We start from the raw sequence: 6135 nt of genomic DNA, 5'->3' as shown, positions 1-6135 counted from the left end.
AGCTTTTGTTTTCTAAAGTATAGATTTCCAAGTTATTGTATATTTGGATTGCAAAACAATTTGTAAGAGAAATACTTTTTAAGTGCATTAACAGTGTATTCTGAGTGAGGCTGTACGTGTATACTTTACTAAAAGGAAATGTGTTGCTTTTACCTCATGGTATAAAATAAATATGTAATGCATAGGTGCTTATGGCCTTTTGATTGAAGGTGTTTGCTGATAAGGCTACCTAATAGCTTTAGTCTTTAGTTTCAGTTTAGTTAACTGTTAATATGAATTTGTTTTCTGCAGAGATTTCTTTTATTGTATCAACTTTTTTTAATATCTTAAAAAAAAAAAAAAGGCAATTCATACTCTTAGGTTTTGCCCTGACAGCTTTCTGCTTTAAGATTTGATACAAGCAGTGAATACCTAGTAAAACACATTTTTGTAGATAATTTTAAATACTGCATTTGCTAATTTACTGTATTTATTCAGATGTAAACAATCCTGAGTGTATAGACTTTTTTTGTGTTACTTGCATAAAGTGTTATGCTAAACAGTAACACTTGAACACAAACCACACTATTTCTTTCCATCAAGTTTGCTTGATTTAGAAAATACAATTAGCCTTTATTCTTGGATCCTAGATTTTAGAATGTGATGCATAAACTTTTATAGTAATAGATATATACCTTGGAGTAAGATAGTATTCAAAAGCTCTGGATGTGGTTATTAGTTAGGTACCCTTTTCAAGCTTTGCATTAAATTCATTCTTGAATGCATACCGACTAGTTAGTCTGTAGAAAAGAACAGTTAACCTTTCTTTGTAGGGCTTTTGTTCATTTGAGAGTATTGTGTAAACAATGACGCTTGAACTAGGCTGTAACACGTTAAATGGGGTTGAAATTACTTTAGCCAAAAAGTCTGGCTATCATGCTTCTGCCCTGTCCGTGCTGCCTGCCCAAGCCATTTAACTTGGTTTTCCTTGTGTGGCTTACGTGCACGCACCTGATTTATCTTTTGTACAGAAGATACTTAGTGCTTACAATGGAGCGCTGGTATATAGAGTGGGTCATGACTCTAGCAAACTTAGTTTGTCTGTCAGTGAAGAAGCTGCTTCTTTAAGAGAAGCTTCTGTCCAGTGGAAAATCTATTAGACTAGATGCTGCCCCAGTTGAAGGGCTTTGTGGTAGCTGTCACAAACTATGTAATGAAGGGAGAATATGTTTGAGTAGAACTTGGAGAGATAAGGGGCATGCCAGTACAGAAGTTAATGGTGAAAGATTGAAGCTAGCTGACATAATAACTACAGTGAAGAAATGTATGTTGGCACAATTGGAGAAGAGTTTTTCTGACTTAATCAGTTAATCGAAGGAAGAAACAGCTTCATGAAAATTGACATTTTGAGACTATGTAGTGAATGTACAACTTACTGGTTTGTCTGTAATGTTTCCATTTGATGTTTAAATTCAATGTGTTTTTTAAAATTTTGTATATGTAAACAGGATTTATTTGTTTAATTTTGGAATATGCTAATATAATTGTTTATATTGCAGACATGCATGGAAGTCCTGTTCTGCTAAGTGTCATACACAAACTGTTCCTGTGCCTCAGAGTTTATAATTCAATACAAATGGATATTGAGGGGTGAGGAAGGGCCACTTCATCAAATTAAATATATATTATTTCATTTAAATATTATGTCAGATATCTCCAGCTGCTTTTTAACTTGTCTATTGTTGAAATGTTTCAAATAAAGGTAAGATCTGGTTTTGTATAGCTTAGGAAATCTGAGGTTTTTAAGAACTGCTTGAGGCTAAATAAAAGGGTGAAGAGATGTTTTGTGGTAGCAGCTGCATTTTTAGGCATGACATTTGAGTGACTCTTAATGGCATGTTAGGGGTATTTGGACCAAATAAATATGAAATATATGCTAAAATTCTCACAGGTGAGTGAATGAAATAAATTGCTTCGGATTACTATCAACAGATACTAGATGTGTGGTGGTTTTGGTTGTGTGTGTTTTGTTGGGGTGTTTTGGGTTTGTTTTTTTTTATTTGCTGTATGCATATATGATTTTCCTTTATATCTGAAATTTTGCAACCAGATTTCACCCATTCATAAATACAAATTAATATTTGTTAACCAAGAACTACTAGTTCCTCTTATAGATAACACCCTTGCTGAGTTTATGATAATTATTTGAGAAAACTTGGGGCAGTTTGATTTTGTGTTTAAAAATAGTTTTCCATCTGCCAGTTATATTTCTACCTGTAATAATGATAACCTGAACCAGTCCTAACATCTGCATGACTGTCCTACAAAAAGGTAACTAAGAAACTAGTCAGTTTCACAAATGAACTCAAAATGGGATGTGTTTAATTGTGAGGGAATTCATTGCACCTTAGAAGACTAATGTGCTGGGTACTTGATAAAAATTTGACGTTTTCAATGTTGTCTTGAAATAAATAGTTGGTAGTGATGTAATTTAATTATCTATGGCTGTAGTCTTTCTAATTTGAGAAGAAAATTAGTTTGCTTGGGTTGTTTTAATAAAGATTATTTTATTGCAGACAAAATGTTAATTAGGGTACATGTAGAAGTGTCCATGGAAGAAAATTGTGCATGTATGGAAAGACTGTGTAATATGAGGTAGAAACACTACTCCCATTCCCATTGAAGTGGCAAAAGATGCATTTGATTGTTATTTATGCTGGGCATATTAGTGATATGTTATATAAATTAAACCTACTACAGAGCTTAGGAAGACAAATATATTACAGTTAGAGGTGCTATAGTACCATATATGTGCTAAATCAAACTATCAAGTGCAATGTTGCTCTTACATAGAGATGTTGATATTGAAGTTATACTGCAGTACTAAGTTTGATATTTCTGTTAAAGGAAATTCCCTGGTTATGTACTTATGTGATCTGTTAACAAAAAAAAAAAAATTATTGTAATTCTGGTAACTCAAATGTCGTATTTCTAACCATGTGGAATGTTTCATGTTTTGTTCTGGTGCTATCTACTGCATAGAGGCCACTGGAAATGTGTGCCCTCCAACTGTAGTTATCTTAATGTTAAAATAAGTAGTTAAATGGCATATATGTAATAATAATTTGAATGCTTGGAAATAAATGAAGACTTCTGTTGACATAGTGATATTTTTAATATAAATTACCTCCACTAAAACTTATTTTTCTTAAAGAGCCTTTTTCATAACACTTTTTCTTGCAACTGTTGTAATTTGGAAATTTTTTCAAATTAATCATATACTTGGTCAATGTTTGTGGGTGGGTGGTTGTGTTAGCTTAGAGGGATAGAAGTTTTTCATTATGATAGAAGAATGAGTGTAATGCAAATATGGAAGCAGCAACTATAAACACAGCTGACCCCAACCAACCCAAAGGGATATCCCATACCATACAACATCATGCTCAGCATATAAAGCTGGGGAAGAAGGAGGGGATGTTAGGAGTGATGGCATTTGTCTTCCCAAGTAAGCATTATGCTCCAAGATGGTGGTAGTGCCTCTGTGATAAAATATTTAAGGGGAAACAGGTTACTGCACAGGAGCAATTGCAGCCAGAGAGAGGATGGCTGTGGAGGGCCATCCCAGAGCAGGTGGATGCCCAAGGAAGGCTGGGACCCTGTGGGAAGCTGTGCTGATGTAGGACCCAGGTGTGTGTGAGAGGGAGGACCTGTGGTGTGAGAGGAGCCCAGGTCAAGCAGGTTTGCTGGCAGGACTTGTGATCCCGTGGGAGACCCACCCTGGAGCAGTCAGTTCCTGAAGGACTGCACCGTGTGGAAGGGACCCACGATGGAGCAGTTCACGAAGAACTGCAGCCTGTGGGAAGGGCTCGTGTTTGAGAAGTTTGTGAGGAACAGTTGTCTGTGGGAGGGACCCCATGCTGCAGCAGGAGAAGAGTGAGAGGAGTCCTCCCCTGAGGAGGAAGGAGTGGCAGAATTAATGTGTTATGAACTGACCACAACCCCCATTCCCTGTCCCCCCATGCCACTGTGGGGGAGGAGGTAGAGAAGCTGGGAGTGAAGTTGAGCCTGGGAAGAAGGGAGGGGTGGGGGAAGGTGTTAAAAGATTTGGTTTTATTTCTCATTACCCTCTGAATAAATTAAACTAATTCCTCCAAATTGTGTCTGTTGTGCCAGTGATGGTATTTGGTGAATAATCTCTCCCTGTCCTTATCTCAACCCACAAACCTTTTGTTATATTTTCTCCTCCCTGTCCAGTTGAGGAAGGGGAGTGATAGAGCAGCTTTGGTGAGCGCCTGCTATTCAGCCAGGGCCAACCCACCACAGAGCAAGACACCCTGAAGCATCTATGGCTGTGGATAAGTCCATTTCAGAGCAGGTGTCTGTGGCAGTAGTTATGTCTGTGCTGCTGCTGCAGCTATACCTCTGTGAAAGGAGTGTGGCCCAAGAATAAGTCCATGTTGGAGAAGGTATGCCTTGAAGTATCTGTGGCAGTGCGTGAGGTCATGCTGGAGCACTTCAAAGTCTGGGGCCGTGGATAAGCCCATGACAGAGCAGGTACACCCCTGGAGGAACTGCAACCATGGGTTGGGCCATGTTTGGAGCAGGTTTACTTCTGAAGGGACTGTGGGTAAGGACATGCTGGAGTAGGTACACCTCAAAGTAACTGACTGTGGATATAAGTCCATGCTGCAGCAGGTACGCTCCTGAAAATACTGTGGCTCACAGATAAGGCTCTGCTTGGAGCAGAGATACACCCCTAAGGGATTGCAGTCTGTGGATAAGTCCAAGCCAGAGCAGGGGCAAGTGGAAGAGTTCATTGAAATGTTAAACCCTATGGTCTGGTACAAAGGGACCAGGGATGAAGATTGTAATGGAAATACCTTTAAATTGTTGTAACCCATTATTTGAGTTGCATGTTATAGGAATTACTATAGCAGGAACCACCTGAACCAGTGGAGGACAAGCTTTACAAAAAGCAGTGCGAGTACAACAGCGATGTGACCTGAGCTGGCTTTGGTGCCCAATAATTCCAGTTGACCAAAGGGATCATGCTCAGCATATAAAGCTTGGTGGAAGAAGGAGGGAATGTTTGGAATAAAGACATTTGTATTCCCAAGTAACTGTTATGTATGATGGAGCCCTGATTTCTTGGAGATGGTTGAACACCTGCTTGCTGATGGGAAATGGTGAATGAATTCCTCCTTTTACTTTGCTTGCATGTGCGGCTTTTGCTTTACCTATTAAACTGTCTTTATCTCAACCTACAAGTTTCCTCACTTTTACTCTTCTGATTTTCTCCCCCATCCCACTGTGAGGGGAATGAGCAAGCGGCTGGGTGGTGCTTGGTTTCTGGCTGGGGTTAAGCCACACCAGTAGGTAATTTTCTATGAAGCTTTGTGAGAACTTTGGAGCCTTCCACAGATGGAGGTTGCATTCGTAGAATCATAGAATCAACTAGGTTGGAAAAGACCTTTGAGATCAAGTCCAGCCTTTACCCCAGGACTGCCAAGCCCGCCACTAAACCATGTCACTAAGGGACTCATTTGCGCGTTTTTTGAGCGCTTCCAGGGACAGTGAATCCACCGCTTCCCTGGGCAGCCTGTTCCAATGCCTGATCACCCTTTTGGTGAAGGAATTTTTCCTAATATCCAGTCTAAACCTCCCCTGGTGCAGCTTGAGGCTGTTACCTCTTGTCCTACCACTTGTTACTTGGGAAAAGAGGCCAACCACCTCCTCTCTTCATCCTCTTTTAAAGTAGCTATAGAGAGCGATAAGATACCCACCCCCTTGAGCCTTCTCTTCTCCAGACTAAACAACCCCAGTTCTCTCAGCCGTTCCTCATAAGATGTGCTCTAGGCCCTTCATCAGCTTCGTTGGCCTTCTCTGGACCTGCTTCAGCAACAAAATCTCTCTCTTGTAGTGAGGGACCCAGAACTGAACACAGTATTTGAGGTGCGACCTCACCAGTGCCAAGTACAGGGGGATGATCACTTTCCTAGCCCTGCTGGCCACACTATTTCTGTTACAGGCTAGGCCACTGGCCTTCTTGGCTACCTAGGCACATGGCTGGCTCATGTTCAGCAGGATGTCAATCAACGCTCCCAGATCCTTTTCCACCGAGCAGCTTTCCAGCCACTCTTCCCCAAGCCTGTAGTG

The sequence above is a fragment of the Strigops habroptila genome, chromosome W (assembly GCF_004027225.2).
Source record: "Strigops habroptila isolate Jane chromosome W, bStrHab1.2.pri, whole genome shotgun sequence".
NCBI classification, from domain to species: Eukaryota; Metazoa; Chordata; class Aves; order Psittaciformes; family Psittacidae; genus Strigops; species Strigops habroptila.
This window is presented reverse-complemented; position numbering follows the sequence as displayed.